Below are 15,000 nucleotides of genomic sequence, written 5' to 3' on the forward strand. Positions count from 1 at the left end.
AGCCTAACAAAAATGCATAATTTCAAATGACTTTTGTACGTATAATTTACATTAACATGTAGATCGGATACATTCGACAGCATTACGCTAGATAAGGGAATGTGAATATCGCTGTAATATATATTAGCAGCAAATAAATCATTTAAAATGAATTGTACGATTGTACATTTCTGATTGTGTATTTCTGTTTGTGTAACAAACGTTAACTAGCAAAACGTGTTGCGTATTGACGTTATTTTGCATTTCTGGAGGTGTTTTTGTTTTGGGAAGCACTACAGTTTGGACAGCAGGTATGCGAGCGATTGTCCAAAAGTTAAAGCATGAGTTTCAATCATGGAAAACATTAAGCTCCATGCTGCGATCACTAACTAGGCCACGGAGCACATCAATCACAGGATGTACTTGAAAAACGTTGCTAATACAGTATTATTATTTGATATTTGTTCTTTCATTTATTTTACATACAGTATTTTGTATAATAAAGGACAGAAAATGAACAGGAAACTGGTTATCATAGTGCATGTGTTTCAATTACAAGTTTGGGAAGAAACAATACATTCATTAATTAAAATCTAAAGAGTTAACGTCTTTGCTAAACCGTGGTAAATACCTGTAGTTCAATACCAACCATGATTTTGTGTTGTGAGAGAGATCATACAGTATATGCAGGCTACTATATATCAGCATCATTTTAAAATGGTAAATCCCTGTAGTGCAACAACCAATAAGACATGTAACGAGAAAGAGATACAGTATATTGAATTAAAGTGAATTATCACGATTTAAAATATTAGCTATACTAATATTAAAATGTATAAAATGACTTGCCCTGCTAATAATATTATGGATGCAGCATGTCATTATATTACTGAAACATTTTAAGTTTGATTAAAGATTGACAACATTTTGACATGTAAAATCATTTAATATATAAATAAATCTCCGCGATCACACATAAACTACATCAGATTGACATCGATGTTATAGAAACATAAAAAGACAGGGGTTTAAAACAGTTTACCATTGAAACAGTCGTCGATCACACATTTTAAAGTTCATACGAAAAGACAGTGGCACGAACACGCACCAACATAGTACACGGGCAGATAAAAATAAAAAGCCATGCAGTGAACCTCCCCTTTAATCAAACTGTAGCCCTGCCTTACTTTTGTCTACTTTTAGAACATATGAACATAAGAAAGTTTACAAATGAGAGGAGGCCATTCAGCCCATCTTTGCTTGTTTGGTTGTTAGTAGCTTATTGATCCCAGAATCTCATCAAGCAGCTTCTTGAAGGATCCCAGGGTGTCAGCTTCAACAACATTACTGGGGAGTTGGTTCCAGACCCTCACAATTCTCTGTGTAAAAAGGTGCCTCCTATTTTCTGTTCTGAATGCCCCTTTATCTAATCTCCATTTGTGACCCCTGGTCCTTGTTTCTTTTTTCAGGTCAAAGAAGTCCCCTGGGTCGACATTGTCTACCTTTTAGGATTTTGAATGTTTGAATCAGATCGCCCTGTAGTCGTCTTTGTTCAAGACTGAATAGATTCAATTCTTTTAGCCTGTCTGCATATGACATGCCTTTTAAACCCGGGATAATTCTGGTTGCTCTTCTTTGCACTCTTTCTAGAGCAGCAATATCCTTTTTGTAACAAGGTGACCAGAACTGAACACAATATTCTAGGTGAGGTCTTACTAATTCATTGTAAAATTTTAACATTACTTCCCTTGATTTACATTCAACACTCCTCACAATATATCCAAGCATCTTGTTGGCATTTTTTTTATAGCTTCCCCACATTGTCTAGAGGAAGACATTTCTGAGTCAACATAAACTCCTAGGTCTTTTTCATAGTTCCCTTCTTCAATTTCAGTATCTCCCATATGATATTTGTAATGCACGTTTTTATTGCCTGCATGCAATACTTTACACTTTTCTCTATTAAATTTCATTTGTCATGTGTCTGCCCAGGTCTGAATGCTGTCTAGATCATTTTGAATGACCTTTGCTGCTGCAACAGTGTTTGCCACTCCTATTTTTGTGTCGTCTGCAGATTTAACAAGTTTGCTTACTATACCAGAATCTAAATAATTAATGTAGATTAGGAATAGCAGAGGACCCAATACTGATCCCTGTGGTACACCACTGGTTACCTTGCTCCATTTTGAGGTTTCTCCTCTAAGCAGTACTTTCTGTTTTCTACATGTTTACCACTCCCTAATCCATGTGCATGCATTTGCATCCATGTGCATCCCCTGGTCAGCTGTCCAGCTCACTGCTGCAGAAGTTTGTTTGGGGCTGGGACAATGGACTTGTGTGTTTTAGCCATTTGTTAATCTTTGAAGAGGACCTGCAAGTTTGTCTTGCAGTCTTCCCTGCAATAATGATGGACTTTATTTATTTGAGAATCTGTGTTGGAAAATGTACTTTTTGACGGTGAAGTTGTGTTTAAAAAAACAAGTAAAGGAAATGTACATGATCTCTAACTCGCTATTTGACAAATAACAATTAAAAAATGAAAGCATGTGTGATGCCTATTTCCCTGCAAGCCCTTTTCTTTGCCCACTGGAGCACACAGCCTCTTATGGGGGTTTGGAACCGCAAATCACTGCATCTTAAACACACAGCTCTAGAGTCCGTAACTACAGCATGTACTGTACCGTTTATTGTGTGTGTTTTAATGAAGTCTGCTGCTGTACTTGTCTGGCTGTGAGCTTTTGCGTTACCAACAAACAAGGAATTAAACAAAACAAAAGCAGCTCCGTTCTCAGCCTGGCGTGAGATTGATTTTTTTTTTTTTTTATCTACAATGGGAAGTGCTTTAGACTGAACAACCTCAAGCTCCCTTCATCTTGTCACAGCTCTGCACTGTGATATAAAGTCTATTTCCTGTACATTGTCATTATTTTTTGTGTTTTATTTATTGTGATTATTATTATGATTTTAAGAATGTATCGGAAATGTCTTTGTTTTTGCACAGTGGTAAGGTTAGTCCGAGTCATTACAATGGGCAACTGAGCTGTGTTAAGATAAAACTTTTTTTTTTTAAATTAAAGAAAATTATCTTTATTAAAATCAACAGTTCTACTAAATGGCCACACGATGGCAGCATTGAATAAGGAATAGCAAGAGCTTCGTTCTGCCTGTCTTCATAAAGTGCACTGCCTGCTTTGCCCATTGTTGTAACCTGCTTGACAAAGCCACGCTGAATTAATCAGCTCACTGGGGGTGGGGGTGTGTCTATTTATTATTATTTTCTTAGCATGTGCCCTTATCCAGCGCGACTTACAATTGTTATAAGATATCACATTATTTTTTACATACAATTCCCCATTTATATAGTTGAGTTTTTTCTGGAGCAATCTAGGTAAAGTACCTTGCTCAAGGGTACAGCAGCAGTGTCCCCCCCCACCTAGGATTGAACCCACAACCTTCCGGTCAAGAGTCCAGAGCCCTAACCACTACTCCACACTACTGCCCGTATTTGTTTGACTCTGTCAAAGATACAATAGAAGTGACTCTTTTATTTTAGCTATTTTCAAGGCAGTAATCACCTCCATGTTGTACAAATCATTAGTCCAGTTCAAGTCACAAATGAGTGTAGTGGTACAGCTGGTAGGATGGCTCAGTTGGTAGAGCACAGGGCCCTGATTCCCAGGGTTGGTGGTCCAAACCCCATTCACAATGCCTGTTTTTCTGGTTTTTTTTTTTTTCAAGTTGGTTAATTTGCCTTGTAGGCAATGTAAAACTAACATCAAGGACAGCTGCTAGGTGTCGCAGTGGGGTTGGTCCCTGTGCTTAAATGCTGTTTACCTTGAGAGACTGGGATCAAATCCAGGCTGCAGATTGAAATCGTCTGTTTTCACAGCACCTTGGAGTTTGAATCTGTTAAAGACACGATAGAAGTGACTCTTTTATTGGATATTTCCAATGATCTGCATTTTGTACAAATCATTAGTTAATGTACTGGAGGTCATTTGACAGCAGGAGAGAGCAGTTGTCTGGCTGCCTCAATTGGTAGAGCACTGGACTCTGATTTCCAGGGTTGTTGGTTAATCTGTCGATTTAAAAAATATTGTTAAATTTACCTTTTTATCAGGTTTATAAGGTTTGGCTTTGAATCCAGTTTAAGTCACAAATGAAACGAAGCTGAGAATCCCCTTAGCCCCCAGGTCCACACCACACAATGTAATAATGTGTTTCACGCAGCAGGAGAGCCAGTCAGCTGGATAGCTCTGTTGGTAGAGCAGCAGGAGAGCCAGTCAGCTGGATAGCTCTGTTGGTAGAGCAGCAGGAGAGCCAGTCAGCTGGATAGCTCTGTTGGTAGAGCAGGGGACTGTGATTCCCATGGTAGCGGGATGAAACCCTTGCTAAGGGTATGTGTTTCATTTTCATTTCAAACACTTTGCCCATTTTGATAGACTTGGGTTTACATAACAGGACATCGTTTCATACAAATAATAATATAATGAGGGTGATATAAGGGCTTCTCTGCAATGCCAGCTTGTCACAAGCAGACAGGTGGTGCAGTGGGCTAGTTCACTGGTATGCTGTGTTGGTTGCTGTGGGGGACTGGGTTCAAATCCAGGTGCATTTCTCCTTTGTTTTCAAAGACTTGGTTAATTTCTTATATAAGGCAATGAAAAAGCAGACTACTCCGTGGAAGTGAGATGGGTTGGAATCCATTTCAAGTCACAAATGAAACGAAGCTGTGAATCAAATTAACACAATATAATAATGTGTTTCACGCAGTAGGAGAACCAGTCAGCTGGATAGCTCTGTCAGTAAAGCAGGGGACTGTGATTCCCACGGTAGCGGGTTCAAGTCCCGCATGTATATTCTTCTTCATATAAATTCATTTTGACCTTTTGTGAGCTTGGTTTTAAATCCATTTTGTCACGTGTCTCTCAAGCTGTTTATGGCTCCCCAGGTCTACATCACAACATGTAATAATGCTTTGACCAAGCCCCTTCATAAGCAGGCTGGATAGCTCACCTGTAGAGTGTGGGATTCTGTTTCCTAGAATTCTGGGTTCAAACCCACCAGGTGCTGATTGCATGTGTATATTCCTCTTTTTCTCTTCAAAAATGTTCTCCTTATTGATAAAGCAAGTGCCACGAAAGCGGGCAAGGTGGTCCAGTTGTCTGATCTGGTGTCCTCAAATGCAGGAAATGAGCCCCAATGTATTTATTGTACACAGAATGGATTGAAGCCGTGCTGTGCAGCTCAGCGTGGTGTTCGGCAGCTCTCTGGCTGGCTCGCTCGGTATATGAATTGAAGCCATGCTGTGCAGCTCAGCGTGGTGTTCGGCAGCTCTCTGGCTGGCTCTCTGGGTATATGAATTGAAGCGTGCTGTGCAGCTCAGCGTGGTGTTCGGCAGCTCTCTGGCTGGCTCGCTCGGTATATGAATTGAAGCCGTGCTGTGCAGCTCAGTGTGGTGTTCGGCAGCTCTCTGGCTGGCTCGCTCGGTATGGTTTGGATTCAGGCACCCCGCCTGGGCCTTTGAGCGCGTCTGGTTTTTGTGTGATTCTCAGCACTCTGGCTGGCTCAGTATGGTTTTGGACGTGCATTAACTCTTTCCGTCGCTGGGTGGAGTCTTGAGCATACATTCATCAATAGGAGGTCATGAGATTTCAGAATCCATAACCTCCTACTGCTGCAAGTATGCCTAAGTCGTTTTTCATTCATTTCACACTGATTTTATTATTTTGTATTATTAAATGTTCGAGTTATTGGTTTATTAGTCCACTGTTTACATCCTAGTGCGTTTCAATGTTGTATTTTTTTTTTGTCAAAAAACAAAGTGATATTTTCATGAAAAACATTTACATTTAAAAAAAAAGTTAAAAAACACGCCGACCAGTGGAATAACGAGGAATTGCATGCTTCTCTTGTGTGGGTTACACTTGGTGCACTGAGTTCAGTGTGCTGTACTTTCATTTTTAAAGAATGAACCTTATAGACAATGTCACACACGATCCCACCTTAAGCCGATAGATAGCACAGGAGTCTGGTTGGCTAGGTTTGCATTAATGTGATTATTGGTGGACAGGGTTCAAACCTTGGCAGAAAAATGCAATGTGATGTTAAATGCCTTATTTTTTACATTTATTGTTCCAGAATCTTTGATGTAATGTTAAAGGTAAACTCAGCAGGGGGTCTGAGCTGCTGGTCTATTTCAGCATCCTTGCAACCCCTCAGCTGCACTCATGAAGAATTCAAATACTGGGGAGCATCTGAGGTGCTTTGAGAGCTTTCTGATTGGTGTAGTTGGTAGCGTATCGGCTTCAGATTCTCTTAACAGCTGTTTCAAGTCCCACATGAAACACACGTTATGTTTTTTTCCCCTCATTTTCAGAAATATTGTTTCATTTACCTTATAGAGCTGCCGTATAATAGGGTTGGGTTTGATAATCCCTCCTCTCTTCAGTGGCATGCAACTCAGCATGCGTGTGGAGTCTCTGACAAGGGAAGTGAATCTCATATACCAGGTTAGAGTGCTGGTTTGTCACAAGCAGCCAGGTGGTGGAGTGGGCTAGTTCACTAGCTTTGCCTGCCTTTCACCTTGGAGGTCTGGGTTCAAAGCCAGTTCACAGGACAAGTGAACTGAGTTTAAAACCAGACCCACAATTCAATGGCACAGCATGACTGGTGTTCTCTGATTAAGAGACTTAAAAAAGAATTGATAAATAAACCCCAGCGTTGTGTTTGAAGTCTTGTGTTGTGTGCTTGTTTTGTTTCTCCACGGCGTCTGTTTGTTTGAATCTGTCAGATACAACAGAAGTGACTCTTTTATTGGATATTTTCAAGGCAGTAATCACCTCCATGTTGTACAGATCATTAGTCCAGTTCAAGTCACAAATGACTGCAGCAGTACAGCTGGTAGGATGGCTCAGTTGGGAGAGCACAGGGCCCTGATTCCCAGGGTTGGTGGTTCAAACCCCATGCAACGTGCATGTTTTTCTTGTTTTTTTTTTCAAGTTGGTTATTTTACCTTGTAGGCAATGTAAATCTAACTTCAGGGACAGCTGCTAGGTGGTGCAGTGGGGTCAGTCCCTGTGCTTAAATGCTCTTTCCCTTGAGAGACTGGGATCATATCCAGGATACAGATTGAAATCTTCTGTTCTCACAGCACCTTGTAGTTTGAATCTGTCAAAGACATGATAGAAGTGACTCTTTTATTGGATATTTCCAATGGAGTGATATACATTTTGTACAAATCATTAGTTAATGTACTGGAGGTCATTTGGCAGCAGGAGATAGTAGCTCTCTGGCTAGCACAGGTGGTAGAGCACTGGATTCTGACTTCCAAGGTTGTTGGTTCAAGTCACATGTAAAGCACAAGTGTTAATCTATTGATTTCAAAAATATTGTTAAACTTACCTGTTTATAAGGTTTGGTTTTGAATCCAGTTCATCACAAATTAAACAAAGCTAAGAATCACCTCTTCGCCCCCAGGTCCTCACCACACAATGTAATAATGTGTTTCAAACAACATCAGCACCAGTCGGCTGGATAGCTCTGTTGGTAGAGCAGAGACCCGTGATTCCCTGGGTAGCGGGTTCAAACCCAGAGCAGGAGTTTCCTTTTCATTTTCAAACACTTTACCTATTTTGATAGACTTGTGTTTACGTAACAGGACAAGGGGTCAGTGGTCTAAGCATACAAATAATATAAAGAGGATGATATAAGGGCTTCTGTGCAAAGCTGGGTTGTCACGAGCAGACAGGTGGTGCAGTGGGCTAGTTCACTAGCATGCTGTGCTGTTCACATTGTGGGACTGGGATCAAATCCCGGTGAGTTCCTTGTTTGTTTTCAATGACTTGGTTAATTTCTTATATAAGACAATGAAAAAGCAGACTACTCCGTGGAAGTAAGATGGACTGGGTTCAAATCCAGGCAAGTTCTTTGCTTGTTTCAAAGAATGTGTTAATTGAGCTCATATATAGTGTGAACCAAAGCTTTCCTGTGGGAGCTGGTGGCGCAGTGGCTATGCTGATGGCCTTCTCTCCCTGAAGACGGTGGTTCGAATCCTGGTCCCGGAGGCGAGTTCCTGAGGTAAGTAATGCTGTTGGTTGTGAGTCATGGTGGTGGTTGTAAATCTGGGTGTTGACTGTAAGTAATGATGCAGGTTGTAACTAACGATGTTGGTTGTGTCTCCACAGACGGAGGAGGGCCGTGTGCCCGGAAGAGGATGAAGAGGGGGCTGGGGCCCCCGGCCGTGGGGGGAGTGGAAGATGGGGGTGTTGGTACCAGAGAGGAGGAAAAGAAGAAGAAGAAGAAGGAGGTGGTGTAAACATGGGGGAGCAGGCAGGGATATTCCTTTTGCACTGCCATCTGACAGGGAGCGTTAAAGATATATTTTGTCCTATAATCATCTCTAGAGCTCAGCTGATTGGGCCCATTGCAGGGCAAAAGGCAAGATAACATCCCTGCCTGCTCCCCCATGTTTACACCTCCTGCTTTTCCTTCCCCCATGGTACCAACACCCCCGTCTTCCACTCCCCCCGCGGCCGGGGGCCCAAGCCCCCTCTTCATCCTCTTCCGGCTCCTCTTCAGGGCACACGGCCCTCCTCCGTCTGTGGAGACACAACCAACATCGTTAGTTACAACCTGCATCATTACTTACAGTCAACACCCAGATTTACAACCACCACCATGACTCACAACCAACAGCATTACTTACCTCAGGAACTCGCCTCCGGGACCAGGATTCGAACCACCGTCTTCAGGGAGAGAAGGCCATCAGCATAGCCACTGCGCCACCAGCTCCCACAGGAAAGCTTTGGTTCACACTATATATGAGCTCAATTAACACATTCTTTGAAACAAGCAAAGAACTCGCCTGGATTTGAACCCAGTCCATCTTACTTCCACGGAGTAGTCTGCTTTTTCATTGTCTTATATAAGAAATTAACCAAGTCATTGAAAACAAACAAGGAACTCACCGGGATTTGAACTCAGTCCCCCAAGGTAAGCAGCACAGCATGCTAGTGAACTAGCCCACTGCACCACCTGTCTGCTTGTGACTGCCTTGTTGTCTAACCTTGTATATGAGGTTCACTTCCCTTGTCAGAGGTCGCACTGCAGGAGTTGAGAATCCTGGCGCTGACTGCACAGTTGCAGTCTTTCATGCCACTGAAGAGAGGAGGGATTATGAAACACCCCTGTTACACAGCAGGGCTCGGAGGTAAATACCAGGGATACCAGGTCAATGCTATGAGTGTTAACACTAATCATATATATAATAACTGTGTGGCTTCCAGAGGAACATGTGTTTTTTATATTGTGTTCTTCGTCAAGCTGTGGAATCTGAAGCTGCGCAGCAGAAATGATTCCACTTCCAGCAGGTTGACTTTGTGCAAAGTTTCTATTCTGATGTAAACTTTCATCCCCCCCGAGCACTGTACTGTCTCCACTAAATCATTATTACTGATGAACCAACGGGAGCGCCAAGCCTTCCTCAATAGACAAAGCTAGCGCTGCTGTTCAGGGTGAGCGTGCCTCAGCACTGCCAGCAAGCACTCGGGCGCTGGGGAGCAAAGCAGCACAAGAGCCTGGATGTCTTGGCTTTGCGGGAGCTCTGTGAACACTGTCCTATCCTTTCTGCAGAGGAAACGGAAGATTAGCATGGAAAGCGACCCCTTAGAGGAAGGACAGCGTTCTGATCAAGGACAGGTGGAGGGCCATGAAAAGGCTTCAGAGGCTTCTAGTCGTAGTTTAAAGTTTCAGCCAATAAAAGTGACACGTTGTGTGTCTGTATTGTAGCTGGGATTACTGCCTGGTGATTGAGAATAAATATGTATAGATCCTCTTTCAGGGCTTGTTGTGTGACAGGATGCTGCATGGAGCCATGAAGAAGGGAAACGCCCACACAGTATGTATTTCCAAACGTCCAGATTTATTAAAGAAAAAGGCTTGAAAGTAAAACAATCTCCCCTCTACGAGCAATGGTAATGGAAGGGCTGCAGTCCCCAGCAAAAACAACTCTGTTACCCACAAGCCTCCTGCACCAAACTGGGCTCCTTTTAAAATAGCAGAAAGTAGAAAATGTGGTTTGTCTTACCAAACACACACAATGCAAACAGTCAGTCAATATGTAGCGGTATTGTGAAGCGGGATGTGGGGCTGCTCAATGCCTTGCTCACTGGGTGTGCTTCTATTCTTTTAAACAAAGTAAGGAGAGGAGAGGAGAGGGGGAGGAGAGAGTAAAGAGGAGAGGAGAGAGGGGAGAGGGGAGAAGAGAGGGGAGAGGTGGAGAGGGCAGCAGCAGTATTCCTCAGTCTAGGAAGGACAGCTCCATGCACTCCACAGCCTCAGGGTGAAGCATGCGAGTCGCCAGCCGCTCCATATCATCCAGGCTCAACAAGCGCAGCCTCCGCTCGTAATCCTGAGAGAGAGGCAGAGGGAGAGATACAGTCACAACTACACGCTGCTCTACACCTGCATTTCAGAGTGTGTGTGCTGCAGCTGTGATTGTGTGTGCGTCTGTGTCACTGTACAGCTGTGTCTGTGTGTGTCTGTATAACACTGTGCATGTGCTGCAGCTAGGATTGTGTGTGTAGCAGTGTTTATTGTGTTCAGGTTACCTTGTGTAGCTGCTCCAGACTCTCACTGTGTGTGTGTGTTTATTGTGTTCAGGTTACCTTGTGTTGCTGCTCCAGACTCTCACTGCGTCGGCAGGGCTGAAGTGTTTGTTCAGAAGAGCAGGCAGGCTGTGCCACACTGACCCGGGGTGAGGCGAGGCGTAAGAGGAGGGGTCAGGCGAGGGGTGAGAGGAGGGGCGAGGGGTGACAGGAGGGTTGAGGCGATGGGTGAGAGGAGGGGTGAGGTGTGAGAGGAGGGGTGTGGCGAGGGGTGAGGTGTGACAGGAGGGGTGAGGCGAGGGTGAGGGGTGAGGTCTGAGAGGAGGGGTGACACAGGGAGTGCTGTTCTTGCGAGGGTGACACTTTCTCTGTTGGGGGCGTCACAACGAGTTCAGCTTGGAATCGGGAGCGATGGAGTCGTGTGACAGTCTGTGCTCATCTGAGAGAGAGAGAGAGAGGGAGGGGGAGAAACAGGAGAGATTCAAGACCAGGTAGATTAACTCTCAGCTGCTGACTCGGTGTAATTTCATAACTTTTGTTACGATGACAAAACACGTCATATCTCTGCCGTCCAATCAGCAATTTTGTTTTTTTAAAGTATGAGTCATAGCCATGACTACGGGGCTTGTCATGATACCATTGGTTTAGGGCTAGGGTGGGCGGGACATATAATATTTTGATTACAAGGGCGAGTCTCTGCTGGCGCCATTGTGACTGAGTGCACAGCAGAGTCGAAGCTCTGTATCTCCAGTTTTACAATCCCAAGAGTGCTAATCTACATATCATCTAAACGGGAGGTACTTGGGCTAATTAACCATATTGTTGTTGTTGTTTTTTTCAACTTGATATTGTTTTTTTGTGCTGAGTACATCTGCAGTGTTTATTTTTGTTTTGTTTTCGCTGTGTCTCTTGTGTGTGTGCTTGCTTGCTGGGCAGGGATAACTTCATGACTGCTGTAGACGAGAGGAGCTACTGTACCAACACCACGTTTTGTTTTGTTTGTTTGTTTTGTTAAACATCTTTCTTATAGTTTCACATACGGTTTTATTTTAGACTTGTTTTTCCTCAGGAGAGAAGGCAAAACTAACAGGTCTATCGCATGTGATGCAAAGTTAGGCGTTTGTGTACGTCTGTGTTTTACTTTTTCTAGTCGATTCATTATTTCTCTGTAGTCGTTATTATTTAATTTTGCATCTATTATTTTTTAACTTTTTATTCGATGTGTAAAAGAATGAGGAAAACACCTTGTTTAGTTTTTATTTTTACGTTGTGTATGTAGCCTATGTAAAAAACAAAGACATTTAGCTGTAGTTATTATTTAGCCATGTATTTTATTACTCGTTTACTGTGTGTAAACAGCAAACATTATTTAGCTGTTGTCACTATTATTATTTAGCCATGTATTTTATTACTTGTTTACTTTTTTATGTGTGTGAAAAAGGATGGAGCAGAATATTAATATTAGTATTAATATTATTATTATTAATTGGTATTTATTTTAATGTTTTATGTGGGTGTGTGAAAGCCAGAAAATGGATGGAGACAATCAGCTCTAGCATGTGGTTCAGTCACTGAAGAGGAGGAGGGCCCTGACTGAGGAAGAGATCGAGGGCATGTACGCCATGGAGGAGGACCTCCCTGATGAAGAGCTGCTGCAGGAGGATGAGGAGGAGGAGGAGAGTGATCTGGAGGAGCCCCAGTCCAGCACTTCAACTGCAGGGTAGTTTTGAAAATAAATATATACAGCACAATATGGAACGTTTTATTTTTTTTGTCTCCCTCCCTCCCAAATAAAATTCTTAATTTCAAAGTTTTATTTGTAATATACTTTTTTTTCCAAATAAAAAAATTAAACATTTTACTTGATAACTTGTGTGTTGTTTCTTTATTTTTATACTGAAATATAATTGTATCTCAAACAGGGCAACAGTGTTTCCAGTCTCACTTTTTGCCAAGTTTTAACCCTGGTCTGCCTTTGCCATTTCGGAGGTTGATTTTTGTAAAATACTAGGCATTGCAAAACCTTATCTAGCTCTGCAACTGTGCAAGATATTTCAATTCTGATTTCAGATTTGAATTCCTTGGAAAATTGTGCAGCTACAATATACTCTAGTTTTTTTTATATATATATATATATATAACTCTTGGAAAGAGGTTGAAATTGACCAATTTTTAAAAATATTATTTATTATTTTTCATATTTCGATAATTTTTGGGGAGGTGTAGCTCATATGAAAATAAAAATAAAATCACCCCACAACAAAATAAATTACATCAATGGAAAGATCTACTTAATGCCTTTCTGTAGGTGTATTGGGTTTTCATTTCTGATTTAAGGTTCCAAAACTACAAGTGTTTAAACAGAAAGGCATCATGTTTATGACCGGATATGTTTATTCCCCGTAGGCAGCATAGGGTTAAAACACTTCATGCAACTCAAAGATGATAAAAGATTGAAAACACTTTGTTTGCAGGTGTTACTGTTAATAGATATATGTAGAATAACATGCATCCTTTTTAACTGAGTGCTGAGCTGTGCTGTGCTGTGCTGTGCTGTTCAGCCTACCTGCCAGCGCCTTGCCTTTGTAGAGGAGTCCCTGTTGATTGACAGGTATGTTGAGCCTGTCAGAGACCAGACTCCAGACTGTGGAGACCTTCTCATCCTCACAGACCTGTCAAGAGACAAGAACACACAAACACACAGTGAGGGGATGAGCATTAAACACTGAAACTACATCTTCATCCTCACTGGACAGGCGAGAGACAAGAACACACACACACACACACACACACACACACACACAGTGAGGGGATAACCATTAAACACTGAAACTACATCTTCATCAGTACACAAGCCTCGAGTGAAGCGACATCCCTCATCTGCACCATGCAAATGCACTTAGTGTCATTTCAAACGGGATTGAGATTATTATGCTCAAGAGCTAAAAGGCAGTAACAACGTACGCTTAGAAATAATAAAACAATGTTTTTAAGAAAGCCCTCAGGACACGTGACGACATCCCCTCCTTGACAACGTCCTGTCCTCCTGTAGGAAGTGTCTCTTTACCTCAGCAATACCTGAGCTGGGAAGGTACACATTTGAAAGGGCCTTGATTTGCAGCAATGCAGTTCAACCCGCTCTGTGATGTTTTATGTTCTGTTATCAAACAACCGCTGACTTGCCCAATCGTAGAAAGTAGAAGTAGAAAATGTGGTTTGTCTTACCAAACACACACAATGCGAACAGTCAGTCAATATGTAGCGGTATAGTGAAGCGGGATGTGGGGCTGCTCAATACCTTGCTCACTGGGTGTGCTTCTATTCTTTTAAACAAACTAAGGAGAGAAGAGGACAGGGGGAGGAGAGAGTACAGAGGAGAGGAGAGAGGGGAGAGGGGAGAAGAGAGGGGAGAGGTGGAGAGGAGAGGGGGAGAAGAGAGGGCAGCAGCAGTATTCCTCAGTCCAGGAAGGACAGCTCCATGCACTCCACAGCCTCAGGGTGAAGCATGCGGGTCGCAAGCCGCTCCATATCATCCAGGCTCAACAAGCGCAGCCTCCGCTCGTAATCCTGAGAGAGAGGCAGAGGGAGAGACACAGAGTCACAACTACACGCTGCTCTACACCTGCATTTCAGAGTGTGTGTGCTGCAGCTGTGATTGTGTGTGCGTCTCTGTCTGTGTGTGTGTGTGTCGGTGTGTGTGTGTGTATAGCAGTGTGTGTGTTTATTTTGTTCAGGTTACCTTGTGTAGCTGCTCCAGACTCTCACTGTGTGTCTGTGTGTGTGTGTATAGCAGTGTGTGTGTTTGTGTTCAGGTTACCTTGTGTTGCTGCTCCAGACTCTCACTGCGTCGGCAGGGCTGAAGTGTTTGTTCAGAAGAGCAGGCAGGCTGTGCCACACTGACCCGGGGTGAGGCGAGGAGTGAGAGGAGGGATGAGGCGAGGGGTGAGAGGAGGGGTGAGCTGTGCTGTGCTGTGCTGTGCTGTGCTGTGCTGTGCTGTTCAGCCTACCTGCCAGCGCCTTGCCTTTGTAGAGGAGTCCCTGTTGATTGACAGGTATTTTGAGCCTGTCAGAGACCAGACTCCAGACTGTGGAGACCTTCTCATCCTCACAGACCTGTCAAGAGACAAGAACACACAGACACACAGTGAGGGGATGAGCATTAAACACTGAAACTACATCTTCATCCTCACAGGACAGGCGAGAGACAAGAACACACAAACACACACACACACACACACACACACAGACACACACAGACACACAGTGAGGGGATGAGCATTAAACACTGAAACTACATCTTCATCAGTACGCACGCCTCGAGTGAAGTGACATCCCTCATCTGCCACCATGCAAATGCACTTAGTGTAATTTCAAACGGGATTGAGATTATTATGCTCAAGAGCTAAAAGGCAAT

At 43.0% G+C, this 15,000-nt stretch overlaps 2 long non-coding RNA genes across 8 annotated transcripts in view; one reads left to right on the forward strand and one right to left on the reverse strand.

Moving 5' to 3' along the window:
- The window catches only part of LOC131740030 (uncharacterized), an 11,429-nt gene extending 6,642 nt beyond the window's left edge, over positions 1 to 4,787 (forward strand). The window contains exon 4 of the long non-coding RNA XR_009330649.1: positions 1,449 to 4,787. This is a non-coding gene — a long non-coding RNA (uncharacterized LOC131740030). The remainder of the gene's footprint in view (positions 1 to 1,448) is intronic.
- Positions 4,788 to 9,995: 5,208 nt separating this feature from the next.
- LOC131740029 (uncharacterized) overlaps positions 9,996 to 15,000 on the reverse strand; it is an 8,742-nt gene continuing 3,737 nt past the window's right edge. For 4 of the 7 annotated variants that reach the window (XR_009330642.1, XR_009330643.1, XR_009330644.1 and 1 more), the window contains 4 exons: positions 14,404 to 15,000; positions 13,153 to 14,153; positions 10,647 to 11,025; positions 9,996 to 10,390 (listed from right to left, as the gene is read on the reverse strand). The exon at positions 14,404 to 15,000 is cut by the window's right edge and continues 613 nt beyond it. This is a non-coding gene — a long non-coding RNA (uncharacterized LOC131740029). The remainder of the gene's footprint in view (positions 10,391 to 10,646; positions 11,026 to 13,152; positions 14,154 to 14,403) is intronic. The other 3 variants (XR_009330645.1, XR_009330646.1, XR_009330647.1) reach the window with 3 other exon arrangements.

This window comes from Acipenser ruthenus, chromosome 12, assembly GCF_902713425.1.
Source record: "Acipenser ruthenus chromosome 12, fAciRut3.2 maternal haplotype, whole genome shotgun sequence".
NCBI classification, from domain to species: Eukaryota; Metazoa; Chordata; class Actinopteri; order Acipenseriformes; family Acipenseridae; genus Acipenser; species Acipenser ruthenus.